Source organism: Haliaeetus leucocephalus, unplaced genomic scaffold (genome assembly GCF_000737465.1).
Source record: "Haliaeetus leucocephalus isolate CR32 unplaced genomic scaffold, Haliaeetus_leucocephalus-4.0 Scaffold262, whole genome shotgun sequence".
In the NCBI taxonomy this organism is placed as follows: Eukaryota; Metazoa; Chordata; class Aves; order Accipitriformes; family Accipitridae; genus Haliaeetus; species Haliaeetus leucocephalus.
This window is the reverse complement of record NW_010972698.1, coordinates 8,510,479-8,523,007: the sequence shown is the minus strand read 5'-3', so window position 1 is coordinate 8,523,007 and position 12,529 is coordinate 8,510,479.

The window sequence follows — 12,529 nt, the reverse complement described above, 5'->3', positions numbered from 1 at the left end:
GCGCAAGGCCGCCGCCGGCTCTGGCGGGAGGTGAGGCGGGCGCCATTTTCCCCGGTTGGGTCTAGCGGGGCGGCGCGGCGGGAAGGGGCGGCGGCCGGTGTGGAGGCTGTGAGGGGGTCCGTGGTACGTACGTGGCGGGAGAGGGGCTGTGCCGTTGTAGGGGGGCTCGGGGAGAGGGGAGGCCTCCCTGCAACGGCGTGACGCTCTTCTCCTCCCCCTCGTCCGTGTATTCTGTATGTGTGTGTATAAAACAGAGATCTGTCTTTAGTGATCTCTCTGACTTTTCTCCTGCGACATTTCCACGTATATAAATACATATAGCATAGATAGAGTGCGATAGGTTTGTAGAAGGGTCTCTGTGTCTGTAAAATACATAAAACTAGGCGGTATACAGACGGCTAGAGGGAGGGAACATAGTATTTAAGGGTCTGTGTATGTGCACGCATACATACACGTGTATATATATTCCATAATACATAGAATCATAGCATACCAGGTTGGAAGGGACCTCAAGGATCACCTCGTCCAACCTTTCTTGGCAAAAGCACGGTCTAGACAAGATGGCCCAGCGCCCTCTCCAGCCGAATCTTATAGGTGTCCAATGTTGGGGAATCCACTTCTCCGGGGAGATTATTCCAGTGGCTGATTGTTCTCATTCTGAAAAATGGTCCTCTGGTGTCCAGTCGGAATCTCCCCAGGAAAAACTTACACCCATTACCACTCACCTGTTCCATGTGACTCCTTGTAAGGAGGAAGTCGCCATTTTCTTTGTAGCCCCCCCCTTAAAATGGTGATAAGGTCTCCCCCAAGGCTTCTTTTCTCAAAGCTGAACAAACCCAGTTCTCTCCGCCTTTCCTCATATGGCAAGATTCCCAGTCCTTTGATCATCTTTGTGGCCCTTCTCTGGACCCTCTCCAGCCTGTCCACATCTTTTTTGTATATGAGGGACCAAAACTGAACATAGTATTCCAGGTGTGGCCTGACAAGCGCTGAGTAGAGTAGGATAATGACTTCTTTATCTCTGCTGGCGATGACCTTGTTGATGCAACCCAGCATCCTGTTGGCTTTCTTTGTCGCAGCAGCAGCACACTGTTCACTCACATGGAGCTTGTTGTCCACCAGGACACCCAGGTCTCTTTCCACAGAGCTGCTCCCCAGCTGGGTAGATCCCAGCCTGTGCCGCACTCCTGGATTATGTTTTCCCAGGTGCGAGACCTTACACTTGTCCTTGTTGAACTTCATAAGGTTCTTGTTAGCCCACTCTTCCAGCCTATCCAGGTCTTCCTGCAGGGTGGCTCTCCCTGCCAAAGTGTCCACATCCCCACTCAGTTTGGTATAATTGGCAAACTTCATCAGGGTACACTTGATCCCATCATCCAGATTACCTAGGAGGGTATTAAACAGCATTGGGCCCAATGTCAATCCCTGGGGGGACCCCACTTGTGACAGGTTGCCAGTTTGAAAAGGGGTTATTTACCGCCACCCTCTGGGTGCAGCCTGGCAGCCAGTTCCCCACCCACTGCACAGATCACTCGTCTAGACCGTAACACATCAGTTTCTCTAGGAGAAGGCTGTGGGAAACTCTATCGAAAGCCTTGGAGAAATCCAGGTGGACAACATCCACTTCAACCAAGCAGGTTACTTTTTGTTGTAGAAGGCGATCAGGTTTGTCAAGCACGATTTGCCCTTGGTGAATCCATGCTGGCTTTTCCCAATCACATGCTTCATTTGACTTGTGATAGCCCCCAGGAGGATTCGTTCCATAACTGTCCCAGGGACTGAAGTAAGACTGATGGGCCTATAATTTCCTGGATCCTCCTTTAAGCCCTTCTTGTAGAGGGGGGGGTGAAATCAGCCTTCTTCCAGTCTTCTGGGACATCCCCCTGGCTCCACAGCTTCTCAAGGATTATGGAGAGCAGCCTCACAATGATGTCAGCCAGCTCTTTTAACAGCCTCGGGTGGATAATGTCAGGGCGACAATATAGCTGATGTATGTTATACAGCTGTATAAGGGTCTCGTTATATAAGGGTCTATCTCTTGTATATGTTTTTGTATATACATACATATAACATGCATGGTTAGTGAGAGATAAAGTATTATACAGTTCATAAGTTGCTCGCATGCTCCTTCCTATAGATAAAAAAAAAATATGTATGTACACACACAGAGCTATATCTACATATATATAGATATATAAAAATATATGGATGGATAGAGATTGTTTTGTAAGGGTCTTTGCATATATACATAGAATACAGAGTTATGTATTTGTATGAGGGGGCTGTCTATCTGTGTATATCTATAGCTATATAAATATTTTCATATGCATATCTAAACCTATCTATGTATGTATAAAATAGTTACAGTTACAGAAGGGTGTTTCTCCCCCTCCCCCCCATATATTGGTGGTGAGTATATCTAAAAATACTTCTAGATATTAAAATATTTATATTTTTAATATAGATATATATTTGTATTTTTTCTGTGTATGGCTAGAGAGAATTATATGAAGGGTTCTGTGTGCGTGTGTGTGTGTGCATGCACACAAGTATAAAATATACGTAGTATATAATTTATAGCTGCCATACATTATACTATACACAATGTAATGTAATATATATAGTGTGTGTTTCATTTATAGAAGGGCCTCTGTGTGTGTATATAGATAAAAATATACACTATATATTATATAGATGGCTAAGAAGGGAGCAGTATATAAGGGGCTATGGCTTGAGTTATATGGGGTGCATGGGATGTGCATGTGCACACACACACATCAAATATATAAACTATGTAATCAGTAATATATGTAGCTGGGACAGTGTGTGTATGTCAGCTAGTTATATGTCTCTGTCTTCAGTGGGCATGTGTGTTCATATACACATGATAATGTGTATGGCTAGTGAGAGATCGAGTGTTCCATGGCTATAAGGGTCTTTCTCTCTCATACACCCACCCCACACCCCCACACCCCCCCCCCTCTAATATGTACACACGTAGATAGATAGAGACCTGTCTGTAACTATAGAGTACTTTCACTCTGGCTACCTGCTTATGTTAGGAGAGTGTGTGCTTCTGCGTGTGTGCTTACACACACCACACCCACCCTCGCTTGATGGCTATTTGCAGCATAGATGTATACATGTATGTCTATAGCACTATAACATACTCACTATCTATAAATATAATAATTATGTAGTATATTGTGTGTATATGTACTTTATACATTTGCATACACCTTCCATATAATGCTCCCTCGCTTTCTTTAGCAATCTCTATATGCTATATACATATTTTATAACTGTATTTTTATATGTACAATATGTAGTGTGTTATGTAGTTACATAGATGCCTTTTTGTATATACATATAATATGTAACAATATGTTGATGGAGAGAGAATTATATAGATATATATAAGGGTCTCTGTATATATAGATATTCCTTATATAAAAATATACTACAGATACACAGAGAGCACAGAGAGTTATAACTATATAACAGTCTGTCTATATACTATATTGTATTTTTCATTAATCTGTAGGTAGGTGCATATATTAATAGATCTATGTATAGCTATAAATATGTGTATATATGTGTATAGAAATACATAGCTATATTATACATATTAAATTATGGTATATACTATATTGTAGATACAGATGACAGAGTGTGTTACATCGTTATAAGGGTCTCACTGTGTGTACACATATAAAATGCGTATAAAACTAGATCACTAGGGAGACCATATGAGGGTCATATAGATGTCTAAAATTATATATGCTATACTATAGATAGCTAGAATGTTGTTCAGTTATATAAAGGTCTGACTGTATGTGTATATCATAAATAGACGTATAGGACTAGAGTGCGTTAGTCACATAAGGTGTGCTCTCTGTAAATACCTAGACAGACATATATGTAATATATATTATATATGTAAAGGGCTAGCATGTTAGTTACATAAGGGTCTGTGAGACCTTTTTATTAACCATATAACATGCTTTCTCTCACCATCTACTTTTATTAGTAGTATAGTAATATTGCATCTATTTTATTTGCATGCACAATATAGATACCAGTACATAATTACATCACTCTCTTGCCATTTATAATAAATGTATGTATTTTTTAATATATGGGTGTATGTGTGTATACATATTTTTATGCAGTTATACGTACATTGTATACTATAGTATACATAGATAAGTAGAAGTTTGTTATTAGTTTTGCTCTCTGTGTACGTATAAACAGCTACTGTTACATAGATAAGGGTCTCGTTCGCATGTGCGTGTGTGTGTACGCATATGTAAAAATACACATATATAAATTGCTGGTTACGTAACTGTCTGAGGGTGAAGTACACGTAGGTACACGTGAGTAGCGTACATAAGGCTGCCTAGGGAGACTGTGGGTTATACAGTTGCATAAGGAGCTTTCTCACTTGCGCACGTGCATGCAGATGACTATTTTATTTGTCTCTCTCTCCCCTGTGGCCGAGGTACAGCCCTTCGCTAGCATGCGGTCCCCACGCGGTGGGCAGGGTTCCCCCACATCACCCAGCAGCGCAGGAGGAATGGCGAGTGGGAGCCAGCGGTGCTGGAGCCGAGGGCCACGGGAGCGCAGGTGGGCAGCCAGCGCTGGGCTGGGCTGGGGGAGGCACCTGAGGGGGGCCGGGAGGTAGAGCAGCCTCCGCGGGGCTCAGGACCAGCGGCAGCGAGCAGCTGGACTCCCACCGGGACGCCGCACCACGTGTGAACAGAGTCGGGACCTGGCATGGCGGCCAGGCTGAGGTACGATGGAGCAGGGTGGGCATATGTTCACCTTCCTCCGCTGTTAGCGAATACCGGTGAAACTCTCAGAGATGGAGCATCTACGAGATAAGACAATGGCTACGCAGAGAGCACAGCAGGTCACGAGGGACTCTCGGTACAGAGAGTCCAGGTTGCCTACGTACCTCTAACTCCGGCATCGTTTAACTTCTGAGCAGGTGGCCAGGTGACTTTTTCGCAGCTTTGTGTGGGCAGCAGCACAAGAGCTGAAGGGACCAGTGGTTAGTAAGCAGTTTTAAAAGATTTCTGGGCAGCAAGTGCGGCTAATCTGTGTAACTCACCAGGAGGGGGTGTTGGTTCTTTATAAATCCGGAACAATGGAGACACAACACACTGGAAAAATCACAGCACTCTGGATTTCTGCAGACTGGGGAGGAGTGGAAGGGCAGGCTGTCTGCTTTTACGGACACAAGACAGAAGGAGCTCCAGTAGCAGAGGGTAAAATGGGCTGGTGGCAGGTTAAGTCCCGTTTCATGACATCACATGCTAGTGGCATAGGACAAAGCTACAGGCATGCTCAGCCATCCAGATGAAGTCTGACTCTGCAGGTGATTGAGGCTGGTTTATCTTCAGCCAGCCCTGACACGATTTTGTCAAACACCACCAGCAAATCCTATAGGAAAAGCTGCAGTCACACACTCCGCTGGTATTTATAACTTTTATTTGCAATACTTTAGGTCCAAGTTTCAAACTGCAATATTTTTACACTCAAGACACAGTCATGCACAATCCATATTTCAATTTTCTATTGCTTCAACCACAATTTAAAATAACTTAATATTGGAAACAAAACCCAAAATCTTAAAAAAAAGGATGCTGAGGTCAGTAAGATGGATCCATGCCATCAGCACATTTACAAAGTAAATAACTTAGTTCTCTTTTTAAAAAGATCAGTTACCTCTTAATCCAAAGTTACAGAAGATTTTTCACTACACGTTTTTTGTTTTTATCTTTTATCTGTTTCTTTTTTTCTGTTTTTTCTTTTCTTTTTTTCTTTTTCTTTTTTTAAACAGATAACACGTCCTAAAAAAGGAATGTACAGCAAAATGAGATACATTTCTGATAAACAATGAAAATGTAGGCTCCTCCTCTGTTTACTTTTGTCTGGATACCCTGAAGAAAAAAAAATCTAGCAGACACCAGCATAGGTGTTAACTGGTTGCTTCAGACTAAACTGGAGTTTAGCATTGGTTACGTCCTGATCCAGTCAAGAGTTGCAGAATTCTTTTGCAGATCTTCCCGAAACATATGTCTGTACGCACAGCATCTGCAGTGCAGACGCAGCACCAGTGCACCAGAGTAACTCCCAGTTATTCCCCCGCTGAATTTGGGCTCTGCCCAAGACAGAGGTGTTCACTGGGGGGCTACGGCGTGTGCAGTCCTTTGCTACGAGTTCCCATCTAGAGCAGCTCCCCTTCCACTTGCTTACCTGCTACGGCAGATACCAGCAGTTTATGAGAGTTGCACCCAAAGAGCTGAGAGGCTTTTTTTTCCCTGTTGCTGTGCTACAGACTGATTTAGCAGCATTGCTTAACACTAATATAAACAGTGTGACAAAAAGCAATTGCCTTTGTGCACCTGAAGCGCAAAGGTCAAAAATCTCAGCAGACGTGGATGTAAGAGACTTGCATGCTTCGTGTTTGCATGTTGACCCACTTCTGACCTGGACAGCTTTGCATGGCGGAGAATAAGAACAACGGGCAGCTCCCTTCCACCCACTCAGCCAAGGGACTCCTCCGGCCCCCAGTACCCAGGGCATTATCAGCACCCGCTTACTGAGCAACCAGGTCTGCTGTCACTGAAGGCAACAACCAAATTCTCACTGACTTCAGTGGCAGTAGCAGCAGTGCCTGTATCTGATCCCTAAGTCTATGGCTGGGCTGGACAAATGACACACCCAACATGCAGCAGCAAAAGGACCTGACTTTAAAAACAACCTCCTGCCCCCGGTCCCTCATGTTTGCAGCAGTGTCACACCAGCCTGAGGCATCTGGGAGCCCTCAATGCAAGCGTGGAGTACCGATGACAGGCCCTGGGCTCTTAGAGGTTTTGCACAAAATGGAGGCGATAACTCCCTCTCCAGACCAAGCTTACAGATTCCAAAAGCTGCTATAAACAGGCAGTTCAAAGGGCAGAGAAATGAGGATCTCAAGCACTTTATCTGAGCCAGTTACGCAGTTTTGGTTGGCAGCCACTGAGCACAGGAAGAACAGAGGGCACAGAAAGAGGGACAAAATGAGTCAAGCATAGAGACTGGAAAGAGCAAGACCTGTCAGATGTAACATGCTGCTTAATTTCTCTCTTGAGGAAAACTCTCAAGCCCCTGAAAGGAGTGAAGGACAGAGGAGGTGACACAAAAACAATACTCATGTTGTCAGTTCATACACTTCCTCCGTATTACAGAAGAAATCTGATTAACTGTATTCTCTCCAAGTAGTCTTGTTTAGCATTAGCAGCTTAGCACTAGTAGCTAAAGCCGTTGAAGCCTTAGGCAGCAAGAGCTGACTGAGAGTAAACTTTTTGATCAAACTAATGCTGCTAACACAGAACTAGCTGAATCCAGCAGACAGAATCATTTAGGTGGGAAAGGACCTTTAAGACCGAGTCCAACCATCAACCTAACACTGCCAAGTCCACCACTAAACCATGTCCCTAAGTGCCACATCTACGCGTCTTTTAAACACCACCAGGGATGGTGACTCAACTGCTTCCCTGGGCAGCCTGTTCCAATGCTTGACAACCCTTTTGGTGAAGAAATTTCTCCTAATGTCCAATCTAAACCTCCCCTGGCACAACTTGAGGCCATTTCCTCCAAGCCCTATTGCTTGTTACTTGGGAGAAGAGACAGACATTCACCTTACTACAGCCTCCTTTCAGGTAGTTGTAGAGAGCGATAAGGTCTCCCCTGAAGCTCCTTTTCTCCAGGCTAAACCATCCCAGTTCCCCCAGCTGCTCCTTGTAAGACTTGTGCTCTAGACCCTTCACCAGCGTTGCTGCGCTTCTCCAGACACGCTCCAGCACCTCAATGTCTGTCTTGTAGCGAGGGGCCCAAAACTGAAAACAGTATTTGAGGTGCAGCCTCACCAGTGCCAAGTACAGAGGACAATCACTTCCCTGCTCCTGCTGGCCACGCTATTTCTGATGCAAGCCAGGATGCCGTTGGCCTTCTTGGCCACCTGGGCACACTGCTGGCTCATATTCAGCCAGTTGTTGACCAACACCCCCACATCCTTTTCTGCCAGATACAAGTGGAATGAAGAAGGTAAGGCCCAAGGAGACAATTCCAAGAGAATGAAGTAACTTCAGAAGGCCAGCCCAGCGACAGTGAATAAGAGATCAAGAGACCACCAATCAGAATTAAGTGACTGGACTTGGGGATTGGGTGACGGGTGGTACAGGTATAATTGGGGTAGGGGTCCCTCTCTGGAGGCACCCAGGTTGAGCTGTCACCTGAGAACTAATAACAGAGGAACCGGAAACCTTCACTTGGACCTTACATTAATCATCGGGATCCTAGGGTCGGACCCCGTTACGTTGGCCAGCGTGCATAAACCCATGACATCAGAGAGTTGTGATTCAAAGCTGTGTGCGCACATGCCCAACGGCTCTTCTGACTTGCAGTCGTGACTACCAGCTCAGGCTGTTGCACCCAACTGCAGTCCTTCTGGCTTTGTACATAAGCTGGGGAAAGCAAATGTTGCTAGCAAGCCTGGCAGAAACCAAGTGTGATCCCCAAGCAGCTGTGAACATGGTGCCACTCAATTAGAGCAGGAGGCACCTGACACACAGATGCTGAAGCTGATGTGTGGTCTGCTGGGGAACTGTCCAGTGCAAAGCCACTATGCTCACAGGTTATTAAAACAATTAGCAATTTTCCATATTATCAACTTTACCTACTGATATTGCCCCCAATTTCCTCAGTCAGGGTCAGATTCTAGCAGAAAGCAAGTGCGTGCTTTGGAGAATTGCTAAGCAGCGAGAACACAGTTTGCAGGCTTACACCCACACGGCAGTCCAAAGGGCACCCATGAAGAGCACGTAAGCATCCCTCCTCTTTCCTGTAATACTATTTTTTCTTTTGAGATGGTTCTTCTTACCAAAGGTGCATGCAGCTGTTGGTAGGCTCAGGCCAGTGATGGTTTATATGCACGATGCACGCCTAGGATTACAGCAATTGGCTCTAAACTGCATCCAAAGAGAGAATATATAAGCAAGATTCTGCGAGCTTCAGCCAGAAGAAGAAATTACCCTGTCAGCTCAAGGGCAGACACAAGCAAAGAAAAGTTTTAAAGATCCCTGAATTGCAAATCACACTTAAAGAAACCTTGGATAGTTTCTCTTAAAACACAAAAGTTGTCCTTTGCCTGCTTCCTGAAAACTGGGGGCCAAAAAGAAAGATGTTTACCTGGTCAGGGGAGAGGGGGAAAAAAAAAAAAAGGTTGAACACTTATATTTATAGTTCTTCATCAGCTTGCCCCATCACCCATCATTAAGTTGCTGCACGTCTGCACATGAATGAACAACAGTCCACCGGGAAGGTGCGTGGACCACTAACATGACAACGTTTAGCAAGGGGAAGGTGGCATTAGTGTGCATGCCCTGATGTCAAGCAAAGAAACACTGGCTCCTGTCTTTAATGGCACGTGTTACAGAGCTCGCCCTGGCTCTTTGCTCACTGGATTTGCTCGGGACTCAGAAATACGTGTATTTACATGCTCAGTGTGAGGAATATTCAGTAGCTGCACCAATGAATATATACTGGAAATAACTGCCATACAGACAATAGGGTATGGCGACATTTCCTACAACTAGAAGACAGGAGACAGGTACTTACTTCCCTTCTTGTGGTGACTGGAATGTGCTTCATTTTCAGTGGCAGGACATGGGGGGAGGCTGACCGAAAGAGCTACCGAGGTGCAGCCATTGGCCTCAAAAAAACTCAGCACAAACAGCTAAAAAAAAATACTTGAGTTCATTTGTGTGTAGCACGAGTCGGCCAACCAGTAGCCAAAGATGGAAAATAAATACACACGTATTTACAAAAGTGCTGGACACAAGAAGGGAGAATGCAACCCCGGCCTGAGAGCACTGCAAGATCCACCCCTGTGCAGGCTCCCAGGAGTGCATGCAGGAGCTTTATGGAATTTTACATAGCTATGGTTATTTTTTTTTCCTTTTTTTCTTTTTTTCTTAAATAAATAAAACTTTTCTGTGCTTCTCAAACTTCCCTGACTTTACTGCTGTCATGCTTCTCTCCCAAAACCCATTAAAACCACGGTGAGCCATTGGGTCATTTTCACAAATCTTCATTGCAGGGATGGGAATCATAGTCAAGCTCTGGATAGGGTTTTTTACCGTTTAATGAATTTAAAAATGAAGACAATTAACCAATCTTTTAAAAACCTTGGCATGAGAGTGTTTGAAACCTATTTACCTATGCATTTCACAACAGAAACAGCCTATTTCTAATACTTTAAAAATATATACATAACTAATTGCTTAATCTCAGGATAGCAGTCAGAAAACCTGAGATGGTTCCAGAGATTTTACAGTATTCATCTCTTTCCTTTCTGCAAGGTCAACGCTATTGTCAATCCTAACATACTGTGTGAGCCTGTAAATAATGTACAAGACTTGGCCCTCTCAGGACTGTTATTTTTTTTGTTGTTGGTTTGTTTGGGTTTTTTAAATATATTAATATGCCTTTTCCACATTTCCTATCAGAGTTGGGAGGATATCAACGCAGCTGCCACCTTTCAGTATCTAGTGACTGAGAATTTAGTGCCAGAGACTGTCTCCAGCACAGAGCCACGGGGGTGCTAGAGGTGCGTTTCCCTGCATGTCAGACAGTCTCAGCTGGGCAATTACAGTCCATGTTGAAAACAGCCACTGGCAGAGATTATTTCTGTTGAATCCTGTCTGCCTCCCAGGATTTTTTTTAGTAGAAAAATCTCTAGATTTGCTGATACAAAGAAGAATAAATATAGTATTTAATAAAATAAAAAGTAAGGCCTCTTATTACAGCAGTTGTCTTTAAAAAGCCAGTGCCAACAATATTCTGTATGCTGGGGCATAAAAAAAAAAATGACGCTACCATTTGATTTTCCTATTTTTACATGTCTGTTATCTTCCAGGAAGTTGTAGTGCTGGGTTTTGGTTTTTTTAGAGATGCTGAAATACTTACAGGTAAAGAAAATAAACAGGGAAAAAACTAATCGAATAGTGTAGTCTGTCAACGTGTCTTTATATTGTATGTCCAGCAAACGTGCCATAAAAAAAAGTGCTTTCCTTTTAAAGGATGGCTGTCTGTTCCTTTATGGGTAGGAAAAAATAAAAGCTATACTGGAAACAGAAACTGTCACTTGCTTCTGCACTTCTTACATGGAATACAAACATGCCTCATTCAGACGAATGCTTTACAAATTAAGGGCAGCCCATCTTGAGCCTGAATTACTCTCTTTCTCAAGAAAGTCCTTCCCCCAGATAGATAGCTCGAGCTGACAGAGAAAAATGAGACCTCACAAAAGAAACAGAATCTTTTGAACAGAACAGAATAGAATCATTTAGGTGGGAAAGGACTTCTATGATCATCGAATCCAAGCGTAAACCTAGCACTGCCAAGTCCACCACTAAACCATGTCCCTAAGTGCCACATCTACACGTCTTTTGAACACCACCAGGGATGGTGACTCAACCGCTTCCCTGGGCAGCCTGTTCCAATGCTTGACAACCATTTCAGTGAAGAAATTTCTCCTAATATCCAATCTAAACCTCCCCTGGTGCAACTTGAGGCAATTTTCTGTCATCCTATCACTTGTTACTTGGGAGAAGAGACCAACCCCACCTCGCTACAACCTCCCTACAGGTAGTTGTAGAGAGCGATAAGGTCTCCCCTCAGCCTCCTTTTCTCCAGGATAAACAACCCCAGTTCCCTCAGCCACTCCTCGTAAGACTTGTGCTCCTGACCCCTCACCAGGTTCATTGCCCTTCTCTGGACACGCTCCAGCTCCTCAATGTCTATCTTGTAGTGAGGGGCCCAAAACTGAACACAGGGTTCAAGGTGCGGCCTCAGCAGTGCCAAGTACAATCGCTGCCCGAGTCCTGCTGGCCACACGATTTCTGATACAAGCCAGGATGCCGTTGGCCTTCTTGGCCACCTGGGCACACTGCTGGCTCATATTCAGCCGGCTGTCGACCAGCACCCCCAGGTCCTTTTCCACCAGACAGCTTTCCAGCCACTCTTCCCCAAGTCTGTAGCGCTGCATGGGGTTGTTGTGACCCAAGCACAGGACCCGGCACTGAGCCTTGTTGAACCTCAATAGAGTTGGCCTTGGCCCATCGATCCAGCCTGTCCAGATCCCTCTGTAGAGCCTTCCAACCCTCAAGCAGGTCAACACTCCCACTCAACTTGGTGTTGTCCGGAAACTCACTGAAGGTGCACTTGATCCCCTCATCCAGATCGTGGATAAAGATATTAAACAGAACTGGCCCCAGTACTGAGCCCTGGGGAACACCACTTGTGACCAGCCGCCAACTGGATTTAACTCCATTCATCACAATGCTTTGGGCCTGGCCATCCAGCCAGGTTTTTACCCAGCAAAGAGAATGTCTGTCCAAGCCATGAGCAGCCAGTTTCTCCAGAAGAATGCTGTGGAAAATGGTGTCAAAGGCTTTACTAAAGTCTAGACAGACAACAT